This window comes from Schistocerca americana, chromosome 1, assembly GCF_021461395.2.
Source record: "Schistocerca americana isolate TAMUIC-IGC-003095 chromosome 1, iqSchAmer2.1, whole genome shotgun sequence".
Classification (NCBI taxonomy): domain Eukaryota; kingdom Metazoa; phylum Arthropoda; class Insecta; order Orthoptera; family Acrididae; genus Schistocerca; species Schistocerca americana.
The window spans coordinates 188,268,775-188,282,523 of NC_060119.1; positions in this window are offsets into that span (position 1 = coordinate 188,268,775).

The following is a 13,749-nucleotide window of genomic DNA, read 5'->3' on the forward strand; positions in this document are numbered from 1 at the left end:
CACGTTTTGTATTATCGTGAAATATGGGAGAGAGTGTCACAAAAATTATACAGGATTTGTGCTGGAAATCGTTAAAAGAAAGGCGTATTTCGTTGTGACGGAATCTTCTCACGAAATTCCAGTCACCAACTTTCTCCTCCGAATGCGAAAATATTTTATTGACACCGACCTACATAGGGAGGAACGATCACCACGATAAAATAAGGGAAATCAGAGCTCGTACGGAAAGATATAGGTGTTCATTCTTTCCGCGCGCTATACGAGATTGGAATAATTGAGAATTGTGAAGGTGGTACGATGCACGCTCTGCCAGGCACTTAAATGTGATTTGCAGAGTATCCATGTAGATGTAGATGTAGACTTAGGCAAATGGAGCAAATCGGTTGGTTCTTGTTGCATCAGATGTGGTTTATGGTGCGCCTTAAGGGCGGTTCCTGGGGAAGCCCGAAAAAAGCGTTTTTGACCATTGTCTCGCCGTTATCGGGTATGTAAATAAGTAACCACAGCAAACTGCTCAAGTTTTAATGGTATACTCTCTAGGAATTTACCTACGAGTGCCATATTCCCGTTTTCAAAAATTTCTATCCGCTATCGAGAAACACACCAAAAACATGGTTTTTGGCCACGACAACCGAGCTGTAGGTTTCGAGACGACTATGCACAGAAAATGGCTGAAATTGTTACGACATATTCCTAAGATCCCGATATCGAACGACCTTGGCAATTTTCGTGACACCTATTTCCGTTTCCGAGGTACTGGTGTTCAAAGCTACCCCACGTGTACACCTAAAATATGTATGTAAAACTCGTTGTTCGGCGAAAAAGTAGTTTTAAAATGATATAGCACGGAGAATACGCTCTAAAATATTTCCGTTTACGTCAGAAGGGTTCTGGGAACCCCATGCTGTAATAGTGAAGCACATGCAAAAATTTTATGCTTGTAAAATCCGGCCTGAGACGAAAAATTAGTTTGGCGTTATTCCAGTTTCACTTAAGTAATATAATATCAAAGTTTTATTGACCCATCAAGTTCTTTTCATATGGGTGATATGCTATGCTGTAGCAGGGGGAAAGGAAGACAGTGAAATAATGCTATTTTGTGCTGAGTCAGAAGACATTGGCAGTGGGAAAGAGACGGAAAGGTAGTAAACACTGGAAGATAGTAGACAGTGGTTGTGGCAAAGAAAGAACGAAGTGAAGGAAAGAGCCAATGAGAGAGGCATAAAGAGAACGAGAAAGTGGAAGTGGGTAAGAACCAGTGATATTGAGAGACAGACTCTATGACAATGAGAACAAGGAAGAGAGAGATAGTAACAATGAGTAGAGACAGCAGCAACGGGAAGGAATGAAGGAGATAGTAGTTGTAAGACAGAGCAAGAAGGAGGCAGCGACGGTGAGAGGATACAGTAGTATAGCACAGAACGAAAGAGACTGGCTGTGAGAGGTAGACGGTGACAGAGAGAGACAGAGAGATAATGAGAATGCGTTGAGCGGAATGAATGAGTGACATTGGGCAACTTGGAGTGGATGGGTATGGGCGACTTTCATTGACAGACTAATAGATGTGAGATAGTTAGGGGAGATTGTGTGAGTGAGAGGTAATTGCACGTTAAAAAGAGTGTGAATATGTTCGCATGCAAATATTTTCAGGAAAATTTTTAACCGTGATAAGGATGGAAGAATGTAACAGCTGGTACCCCACTTTTAAACAGCGGCATATTCGCCTTTTTTGTGCTCCGGCAGCAATATTTTTCCTCTGGTATAAAAACACGAACCTAAAAAGTCTCCGTTATGAAATTAACAAAACTGCAAATATGAAGCTCAAAAGTCTGTGTTATGAAAACTGTAAAGTTGCAATAGCATTATGAGACAATTTATGTGTGCATTAGGTTATAAAGTATGCTGGCGTGTGCTTATATTCCTACCGCAATAACCTAGTTCACACCACAATTATGTCGCAACACAGCCACAAATTTCAGTTTTACGTAACACACACTTTTTGGTTCACATTTTCAGTCATATTTTCGCTAATGTTTCTTGGGGACGCTGTCCAGTTATTTCTTGATGATAGTCCAATAAGCCGAAAACTGTTTTGAACCAAACAAATATTAACAGAATAGAAACGCAGTTTCTTTCTTTTTCGACCTTAAATATGGAACTTGTTCTATTAAGAAGTGGCAGAGGAATCCGTAAATGCTGTTAAATGTTTACGGAAGGTCGTCCACTGACACGAGCTAGAAAAGAAATCGACAAATCGCATATTCTTTAACTAAATCCGTCTTGTCATATGATAAAAAATTTCAAGAAGAAAGTATAGAACCTGAGCAAGCACACTGCAGCATGGGTATCAGACGATACAGCTTTTATACACCAGACTTTGACTGTAAACAGAAAGCAGCTACTGAAATAGCAGGGACGTCGGCTTGCGAGAAGTATTTTAGGCAGCTTCCTGTTTGATAATTAGTGATGAAACTAACGTTTCGGCAACGGTTACTGTTACAGTGCCCTTCTGGGTCTGCTACTGCAACACCGTCGAAAACGATGGTTTCATCAGCAATTGGCTTCTTTTATTATTGCAACATGCGTGTTATTTTTTTGCGTAGCGATTTACAAGCTTTAAGTTTTTTTAAATTTTATTTTTTTACTTCATAGCTTTAACTGATGGTTGGTCTTCTCTCTGGTGATACGCTACACCTTACTTGCACATTTTTCTTTGTTAAATGAATGCGTCATTTTACTCTTAGGCTGTTGAAATTACTTTCGGTTTGTTAAGGCACTTCCAGCGCAGAGAAAAGGACAGTGTGCTTCCACCACGAAACGGGATCACAATGGTGTGAATGTAAATTAACGAAATGGTAGTTACCTAGAAACGGTGCCATACCTGTAAAGATGGCAAGAATATTCCCATTATGTGCTTCCGTTTGTTTTGGAAATGTAGTGTGCTTTTTTCTATACAGTGTAGACTACTGACATTACTGTCTACACCTTTTCCACAAAAAATTTGGAACTTCAGTAGATAGCCCATCAGCCAGGCACCAAACCTCATATCGTCTTCTTATCGGCTTCATGGCATGTATTGTTTTAAGCTATCTTCCCCTGAAAGGCGCCGTACCCTTAGCAACAAATAATCTGTTCAAATGGCTCTGAGCACTATGGGACTTAACATCTGAGGTCATCAGTCCCCTATAACTTAGACCTACTTAAACCTAACTAACGTAAGGACATCACACACATCCATGCCAAAGGCCGGATTCGATCCTGCGACCGTAGCAGTCACGCTGTTCCGGACTGAAGCGCCTAGAACCGCTCGGTCACCGCTGCCGGCAAATAATCTGTAAGAATGATTATATGCCTCTCTGAAAGTAGGTGTCAGAACCTGATCGCGCTTCATGGACTGAAACATTGTGTACTAGCGAGGGCACTTGTTGTTAAGTAGCAGGAGAATGTGGTGGATGTTCAGTATGTCATATTACCCATCTGTTGAAACATCCTCTGACTCAATGTCGGTCACTGACTCATCTTCAGCAAATGGCTCGATTTGGTGTCTTTATCGTTACCTTGTAAGTACTCATAGCGTAAGTTTTTAAATCTTACCACCGTAGCATGCAGTGAGTAAAAAGTTTGTAGATTTTTCAACTGTTTCGAAATGCAGGTCTTTTTCTTGATTAGCCTGTTAGCCTCTACAGCGCCGATACGGAGAGAATTTAAACTGTAATCTGATTATTTTTTCGCACCGAATTATATAAGCCACTCACGAAAGATGCTTCGTCATATCCTTAGCGAAAACCTTGTCCCTTTCGTTCTATTGATTCAGTTAAATGATCTTCGTATCGTAATGTAGATTGATCTTTCGCTTGATGAAGGATGTAAATGATTCGCGTATCTTCACTTCGGAAATATTACCAAAGCTGTCTTTAATTATTTTAACAGAGCCAGAAACTTCTCTTGACCTATCGATTTTACTATCTTTCCACGTTATCTACGCATTTTAATTTTTCCTGCTTTTTTTTTCCTTTCCAGAGCGGAGAATCGCCTCGGTCATCCCATTCTAGTTGTGCGTCTGTTATTACCGACTCATAGTTATTCTTAATTATACAATCATTGATGTCCGCGCATCCTCATACTTAAAATGCCGCAGTTCTCAACAATACAGTTGTCTTTGCAGCGACTGACGCCGTTGCTTAGCATCAGTTTGAGGCGAGACGACGGGCGAGCTACATGAATGCTTCTGTACCCAGTCCGCAGCATCTTAAGAAATACAGCAAAAGCGCGGAGCAACGATAGCAGTCAGAAGGTAAGCAACCAACAAACACTGTTATTTCTGCCAGCCCACGGCAACCAAAACACAGCTGTAAAATCGGTATCACCTCTCTACGTACTCACAACACAAACTCTCATAGACATATATGCTCAATGGAGATCGACCCTGCAGTTATATTCACAGTAATTTGATTTTGCAAACCAGACAACCAGACTCTTTACCACTTTTTGTTTGAGGCAGAATATGTTGGAGGACAATGAATTTTATCAATTTTGTAATTATAAATAAATCTAAACGCTACATAATACTCTTTCTCCTACGAAAGTTCCAATGTCAAGTGCTTCCAGCATTCGCTCATATAAACATTGTTCAATAAGTCGAGTATGTCAACATAATCCCATGCGCATATAATATGAGATAATACATTTTTATAAGAATTTTTAACGCTTTATAGCTGAATTTCGAGAACTAAGTTGGATTTTTCTCAGAGAATTTTCATTTCAAATCATCTGGATTTTAGACGGAACGAAATGCGATTTGAAGTTGTTGTTTGCACTTACATATGACTAAATGAGGCAAGTCAAGTTTATCGTCTTTGTGTTAGTGCATTTAGCGTTCTCAAGCCCGGTGGAACCGATTCGGAAGAGGTCGCTGGAATGTGAGCTGCTAAGATGTTGACTCATCTGGATGGCAACATCGGTGATCAATGATGCTGTGTGCTATAGGCCTGGCACTAGAGTCGCCATTGTTCAGTACTGGCTTTCATTTTCGTGATTAATAATTTATAGCAGGAAATATCATCTGTATATGACCACTTACGTCGTAGTGTAGACGTTGATTCGACACACCGAGTATTAACTGTTCATTCTACTAAAGACTCTTGGACGGACGGCTGGCGGGAGTAGCTGTTTCGTTAGACAAGGCATGATTTCGAAATGGTATTCACTTGTTTCCGATCGCTGAGAATCTTAGTTTCCAGTGTTTTGTGCAATCGTCACTGAGCATAACAATAAATTTAGACCATTAAAATTCAATAACATATACTGTTTCTGCGATCTTTAAATCCGCTTCCGAAATCTGATTTCGTTTATGAGTGCATTGATACACAGCGTCATCTGCTGGCTAGAGCTGACTAAACGATGCGTATTTCTTTATGTCAAAAGGATTTCCATACTCGGCTCTGGTTATTTCAAAGCAGGTTAAGATTTCACTTGTTTGATTGATATTGCTAATTTTTTTATATTAACTTTTTTGGGGTTTTCTTTCGGGTTCCCGGGACCCGTCATCATAAATAGGCTTGTATCCGATGTTGCATTATGCCATTAAGTATTAGCAACGTAATAGAACAACTAATTACATGTTTGATTAAACTTTCATAACTCCACATTGTTAAATGTATAAGGGAGGGTCAAATACTTAAAAACGAGGCGAATGGAAAAATAGTAAGTGAACTGTTTATTACTTCAAAAGTAATCACCATAACTGTTAATACATTTAACTCATTGTGAGAAAAAACAGTCGATGCCGTCATGGAAAACTATTTGCGGTTGTCTTCGGAACCATGATTGCCTATCCGATGACATATACGGTTGAACAGAAAGTTTTCTAACAAACATGGAGCAGTATGTCGTCCTGAACGGGGTGACTTCAACAGAGACAAGCGTAACTTCAGGTGTGCCCCAGGGCAGCGTAACAGGTCCGCTGCTTTTTACGATTTACATAAACGATCTGGTTGATGGCATTGACAGCGGCCTTAGACTGTTTGCCGATGATGCTGTAGTCTACAGGAAAGTAGTATCACACGAAAGTTGTGAACAAATCAATGAGGATTTGCAGAAAATAAATGCGTGGTGTAATGACTGGCAGTTATCTCTCAATATTAGTAAGTGTAACCTACTGCGTATAACAAGGCCAAAATCCCCATTAATGTACGAGTACAAAATAAATGCCCAGTCTTTGGAAGCGGTAACGTCCGTCAAGTATCTGGGTGTGACTATTCGAAATGATCTCAAATGGAATGATCAGATTACACAAGTAACGGGTAAGGCAAACTATAGATTGCGGTTTATTGGTAGAATCCTGATGTGATGCGGTCCTTCAACAAAGGACAGTCTAAGAGTATTGTTCGTCTGTATGGGACCGTTACAAGTTGGGTCTGATTCAAGAGATTGAGAAGGCCCAAAGAAGAGCGGCAATATTTGTGATTGGTACATTTAGCAATCGCTAGAGCGTTACAAACATCATAGAAAGTTTGAAGTGGGACATACTTGCAGATAGACGGCGCGCTAAACGGGAGAGGCTACTAATTAAATTCAGAAATCCGATCTTCACCGAGAATGTAGAGCATATATTATTACCACCAACTTTCAAATCGCGCAATGATCACCATTCAAAGATAAGGGAAATTAGAGCTCGTACTGGGGCGTTCAGACAGTTGCTTTCCATCGCGCTATCGCGAGTGGAACAGAGGGGTGGAGGGGTGAAGGGAGGGGGTGAATATGACTTTGGCGCGAATTGTGCCCTCCGCCACACACCGCTTAGTAGCTAGCGGAGTATATATGTAGATGTAGATGTACCCAGGGGCGCACCTGTTCGTCCGAAACAAATCGACGGCGACAAATGTATCTTTCTTCAGAGCTCTTCCACATGGAAATCACAGGGAGGAGGGGGGAGATCAGAACTGTGTGGGGGATGGGTGAGGAAAGAAATTCGTAGCCGTGTATTTTCTTCGGAGGTTCCGTAGCCAACAGCAAACAGTTTTCTTTGAAGGCACTGACCACTTTGTCTTACAGTGGGATAAACGTACACTCCTGGAAATGGAAAAAAGAACACATTGACACCGGTGTGTCAGACCCACCATAGTTGCTCCGGACACTGCGAGAGGGCTGTACAAGCAATGATCACACGCACGGCACAGCGGACACACCAGGAACCGTGGTGTTGGCCGTTGAATGGCGCTAGCTGCGCAGCATTTGTGCACCGCCGCCGTCAGTGTCAGCCAGTTTGCCGTGGCATACGGAGCTCCATCGCAGTCTTTAACACTGGTAGCATGCCGCGACAGCGTGGACGTGAACCGTATGTGCAGTTGACGGACTTTGAGCGAGGGCGTATAGTGGGCATGCGGGAGGCCGGGTGGACGTACCGCCGAATTGCTCAACACGTGGGGCGTGAGGTCTCCACAGTACATCGATGTCGTCGCCAGTGGTCGGCGGAAGGTGCACGTGCCCGTCGACCTGGGACCGGACCGCAGCGACGCACGGATGCACGCCAAGACCGTAGGATCCTACGCAGTGCCGTAGGGGACCGCACCGCCACTTCCCAGCAAATTAGGGACACTGTTGCTCCTGGGGTATCGGCGAGGACCATTCGCAACCGTCTCCATGAAGCTGGGCTACGGTCCTGCACACCGTTAGGCCGTCTTCCGCTCACGCCCCAACATCGTGCAGCCCGCCTCCAGTGGTGTCGCGACAGGCGTGAATGGAGGGACGATTGGAGACGTGTCGTCTTCAGCGATGAGAGACGCTTCTGCCTTGGTGCCAATGATGGTCGTATGCGTGTTTGGCGCCGTGCAGGTGAGCGCCACAATCAGGACTGCATACGACCGAGGCACACAGGGCCAACACCCGGCATCATGGTGTGGGGAACGATCTCCTACACTGGCCGTACACCACTGGTGATCGTCGAGGGGACACTGAATAGTGCACGGTACATCCAAACCGTCATCGAACCCATCGTTCTACCATTCCTAGACCGGCAAGGGAACTTGCTGTTCCAACAGGACAATGCACGTCCGCATGTATCCCGTGCCACCCAACGTGCTCTAGAAGGTGTAAGTCAACTACCCTGGCCAGCAAGATCTCCGGATCTGTCCCCCATTGAGCATGTTTGGGACTGGATGAAGCGTCGTCTCACGCGGTCTGCACGTCCAGCACGAACGCTGGTCCAACTGAGGCGCCAGGTGGAAATGGCATGGCAAGCCGTTCCACAGGACTACATCCAGCATCTCTACGATCGTCTCCATGGGAGAATAGAAGCCTGCATTGCTGCGAAAGGTGGATATACACTGTACTAGTGCCGACATTGTGCATGCTCTGTTGCCTGTGTCTATGTGTCTGTGGTTCTGTCAGTGTGATCATGTGATGTATCTGACCCCAGGAATGTGTCAATAAAGTTTCCCCTTCCTGGGACAATGAATTCACGGTGTTCTTATTTCAATTTCCAGGAGTGTATTTATAGTTACAGCGATTGCTTCTAAAATAATAAACAGTTTACTTAGTTTTTATCTCTGTCTCGATTTTATTTGTTTGTCTCTTATAGTTTTCAATAAACTTATGTCCCACAAAAGTAAACGTAGAAAGTCGGAGGCTGTCTACGAAATAAAGAACATACAGGTTAAGTACCAATTGGTTCTATTTAAAATGCAGCTACTGATAGAGGTCTAGTGTGGGCTGTAATTATTCGTATGGTAGCGAAACTTGATAGACATTCTAATGCGTTAATGCAGAACCGATCTACGTCAAAAACAATTAGTTGCAATTTTGGTCGCCAGGTGTAAATTTGGGGCTGTGAATGCAAGAAAGACGTATGGAAAGGTTTCAATATATAATGGGTTAGGGATGAGACATGAACAGAAAAGGTAAAACAAGTAAGAAATGCATAATGTCGATTTTATTATTAACCGAAAGTTGCACAATTGGTTCAATATGAACACCCGAGAAGTGGTCGGGATGCTGCATGAGTAAAACAACGTGATCAGAGTTCCTCACAGCAGTTCCGGCGGAATATGAGCAATGCTTTCCTGTATACTGGCCTTCAGATTAGGCAGAGACGGAATGTGTCCCTGGTAAAAGCGTTCTTTTGGATGTCCCAAGAGCCATAAGTCAGATTGATTCAGCTGAAGTGATCCTCAATGCTATACATCTGGAAAATCTCTGGAGATAACACTTTCGTGGAAGGTTGCATTAAGCAGATCTTTGACTGAGCTCGTGACATGAGGTGTTGCCCTATCTTGCATGTAAACAGTGGTTTCCACACAGTTGTGCTCTTCCAAACCAGGAATCACGTTCCGTTCATGGAGGTCTCGATAACGCACAGACGTCAGCGTATTCTGCTTCAAAGAAGGACGCAGCGAGAATAAAGGTGCTTGAGAATACATTTCACACATACACATACTACGAGTGAATGGCTATTCGTGCACAACATGTGTTTTTTAGAGCACCCTAATTCCAGCAGACCTGCGTATTCAGTGCACAGTGTAGAGTGAAATGTGTCTCATCACTCGACAAAATATTGCCCAGCCACATGTCATCAACTTCAATCCGTGCCGGCAGCCGAAGAGCTAATTCAGAACGGACCATGAGGTTTCAGTTGCTGCTGTGTCTGGATATTCTACGATTACCAGCGTGAAAGAGATCTTAAATTTTTCGAACTGTTGACCATGGGAAGGATCATTATGGTAGTACTGCGCCAGTAGTAGCACATACTGATCAAGTGCTGCGTGGTTGGTTAGAGCTGCCAACATGAGTAACGTAGAAGTAAATATCCTCGGAGTAGTGAAGCAACTTAAATACCTTAATAAAAGCAAGTCTTCTGGTCCAGACTGTATATCAATTAGGCTCCTTTCGGAGTAAGCTGATGCATTAGCTCGATACTAAACAATCATATACAACCGTTCGCTGAACGAAACATCCGTACCCAAAGATTGGAAAGTTGCACAGGTCACACCTATATTCAAGATAGGTAGTAGGAATAATCCACTAGATTACAGGCCAATATCGTTAACGTCGATATGCAGCAGGATTTTGGATCGTATATTGTGTTCGAACATTATGAATTACCTCGAAGATATCGGTCTATCGACACACAGTCAACATGGGTTTAGAAAACATCGCTCCTGTGAAACACAACTAGCTCTTTATTCACATGAAGTGTTGTGTGCTATTGACAAGCGATTTCAGACCGATTCCGTATTTATTGTTTTCCAGAAGGCTTTTGACACTGCACCACACAAGCGGCTCGTACTGAAATTGCGTGCTTACGGAATTTAGTCTCAGTTATGTGACCGGATCTTTGATTTCCTGTCAGAGAGGTCACAGTTCGTAGTAACTGACGGAAAGTCATCGAATAAAACAGAAGTGATTTCTGGCGTTCCCCAAGGTAGTGTTATAGGCCTTTTTCTGTTCCTTATCTACATAAAAGATTTGGGAGACAATCTGGGCAGCCGTCTTCGGTTGTTTGCAGATGACGCTGTCGTTTATCGATTAATAAAGTCATCAGAAGACCAAAACAAACTGCAAAACGATTTACAAAAATATCTGAATGGTTCGAAAAGTGGCAGTTGACCATAAATAACGAAAAGTGCGAGGTCATCCACATGAGTACTAAAAGGAACTCGTTAAACTTCGGTTACACGATAAATCAGTCTAATCTAAAAGCCGTAAATTCAACTAAATACCTAGGTATTACAATTACGAACAACTTAAATTGGAAGGAACACAAAGAAAATGTTGTGGGGAAGGCGAACCAAAGACTGCGTTTTATTGGCAGGACACTTAGAAAATGTAACAGACCTACTAAGGAGACTGTCTACAATACGCTTGTCCGTCCTGTATCAAAATACTGCTGCGCGGTGTGGGAACCTTACCAGATAGGACTGACGGAGTACATCGAAAAAGTTCAAAGAAAGGCAGCACGTTTTGTATTATCGCGAAATATGGGAGAGAGTGTCACAGAAATAATACAGTATTTGGGCTGGACATCAGTAAAAGAAAGGCGTTTTTCGTTGCGACTGAATCTTCTCACGAAATTCCAATCACCAACTTTCTCCTCCGAATGCGAAAATATTTTGTTGACACCAACCTACATAGGGAGGAACGATCACCACGATAAAATAAGGGAAATCAGAGCTCGTACGGAAAGATATAGGTGTTCATTCTTTCCGCGCGCTATACGAGGTTGGAATAATAGAGAATTGTGAAGGTGGTTCGATGAATCCTCTGCCAGGCACTTGAATGTGATTTGCAGAGTATCCATGTAGATGCAGGTGTAGAGCAACAGCAGCCTCAACAATAACTTCCACCAGGATTGGATGCCTTCCTCTTCCTAGTTCCACACCAAGCTCACCCTTGTTTTCGAATTTCATTATGACCTTCTTTAAACCTCTCTCTTCAGACCCTTCGCAATTGCTCTACAGACTGAGTTAAGCAAACACGCCCTCACTCTTTCAGTGTGACACTGGAATAGCTGCCGTTCACATAAAACAGTTTCATTAACAGTGCACTGTCTGCCTTCTCGACAGCCACACTGTTCTCTCACGTTATCGTTTGTTAAATGACAGCATGGATGTCAGGCCGTCTACAGTGTTTAGTTTCATATTTTCACCTGCTGACTATAATTGGAATTTTTTCAGTATAAATCGGTTCCGCCTTGTCCCATTAGCCTAGCTACGAAGTTTCACTACCACTACAGCCCGTACTGGGTGAGCAGCTGCCCTTTAATTACAAGCATTACATTATTTTAATAATATTCAACTAATGTTTTCATCAAATTTACGGTATGCTTGTTTTCCATGTTTTAAGGAGCAATACACTAAGTAATCTTTGTTTTTTACCACTGTGCTGGTAGTTGGTTAAGTAACTACTTTTACGGTGTATCTGGTCCTAAAATTTGTTTACATTCTGTGAATGAGGACACAGTGGAAAATGGTCGAGGCACGTGGTCAGTATTATTATGATGACCTAACAAACCATACTCATCTTCTCCCTCCTTTCATTTGTCCTATGGCGATATAATCAATGCATGACTCCAGATCTACAAGGCACAACCAATTAGGCACCTACATGCTATTCAGTATTCTTCACCATGACCCCCGTGACTCTACAAGATCCCCTCGCTTCTAAACTGATACTGTTATTATTCAGCTTAGCCGCGAGTCAATAGAGGGTGGTATATGTGAGGTACAGTATAACTGGTCAGCATTTCCCCCCGGAATTTTCGAGTGTAAGTCGGACCTTCCTTGATCCGCCTTGGTGGGTCGTGTCGTCGGATTTCCTCCTACCTGTGCGCGGTGCAGCTCTCGTAAATGTCGTCCAATGCAGATTCTTCATTGGCGCATGGGATGTCTCTTTTGGTGGAAGCTAATTTTCTGAAATTGCTGTCGATCAACTTTGGGGTATCTATTTACTCGAAATTAACATTCAGAATGCCGTAATATCACTTTTATTCCTATTAGATCAATAATGAAACACTCATGTCACAAGCTACTCGTAACCGAGAGCACGGCTACCATCGAACAAGACAGGAAGAGCTCTTAACGCCGACTGCCGACTTTGGCGCGCAGTCCGTATCTCTTACTAGTTTCGTTACAGTTCGTGGATTTCCGATCAAGTTCGTACTTACTAAGATATGCATTTGTTAATGAACGGGTGTGAATTTTAACGAGGCAAAATTATGATAGATAGTTTTAAACATCCAGATGTTCCTCCTAGTATTCATGTTGTCATAAATGACTTTAATTATTAAATATAAATAAACAAAATCATTGACTTTGGCGCCAAGATGGCGGTACTTCCCTTCATGTATATTTCCCAGGCTGACGCTTGTTGCTACGGTCCAGCGCCGAGCCCCACCCCACTACGCGCGACATATGGTCGCTTCGTCACCTAGCCAGCCAGCGTGGGAAATGCTCTCCGACTCATGGCCGGCTACGTATTACAGCACTTCCTAACTATCGTGAATACATCAATAAGAGACAATAATTTATTAAAACTGGCAAAAATGTCTTCCTCGCGTAAGAGGCACCTTACATCTCCTAAACATTGGTTGCAGTTTCATGTTGGGAAACACGCTGCCGAGCATTAAAGTGTGGCAAAGCGAGACGGCGGAGACGGTCCCCCGACACGGCTGCCTTTGCAGGTGGTCGCGTGCCCCGCCATTGTTCGCGCCTTCCTCCATAAAAGCCGACTCCCCCACCTGCAGGAAGCTCTGTGGACCCGCATTGTTCTGCCCACCCTCCCTGCGTTTGCTTCAGTAGCGCACTTTCGCCGTCTTTTGCCGCTGCTCGAACTTATTACGTGTTTCGTTCCTTTCCAGCACACGTCAGTTAGAGGGAAACTAGTAAAACGAACTTCACACTTATTAAAATATTCCGTGTTATTATGTCATTGTCGAATGAGATTCTCGTAGAAATACATATAGCCCTAATCATCTTACTAAGGTCTGAAGTTCCTCTTGACTTTTTCCGTGTTTGCGATTTAAAATTTGGGTTGTTTTGAAAATCCGCCTTATTCAAACACTACTTATTTCTTTTTATTCACTCAAACAAAATTTCACACCATTTTCTGAGGGTGAAATTTTGCTTCTGTAAAATGTAATATAAAATGTATAGTCATTTATCTATTGTAAACCTAAAAATTATAACATTTGCGTTTTTAGGGCTACAGTAGGTAAATCATTATACATTTCATATTGTATTTTACAGAAATAAAATG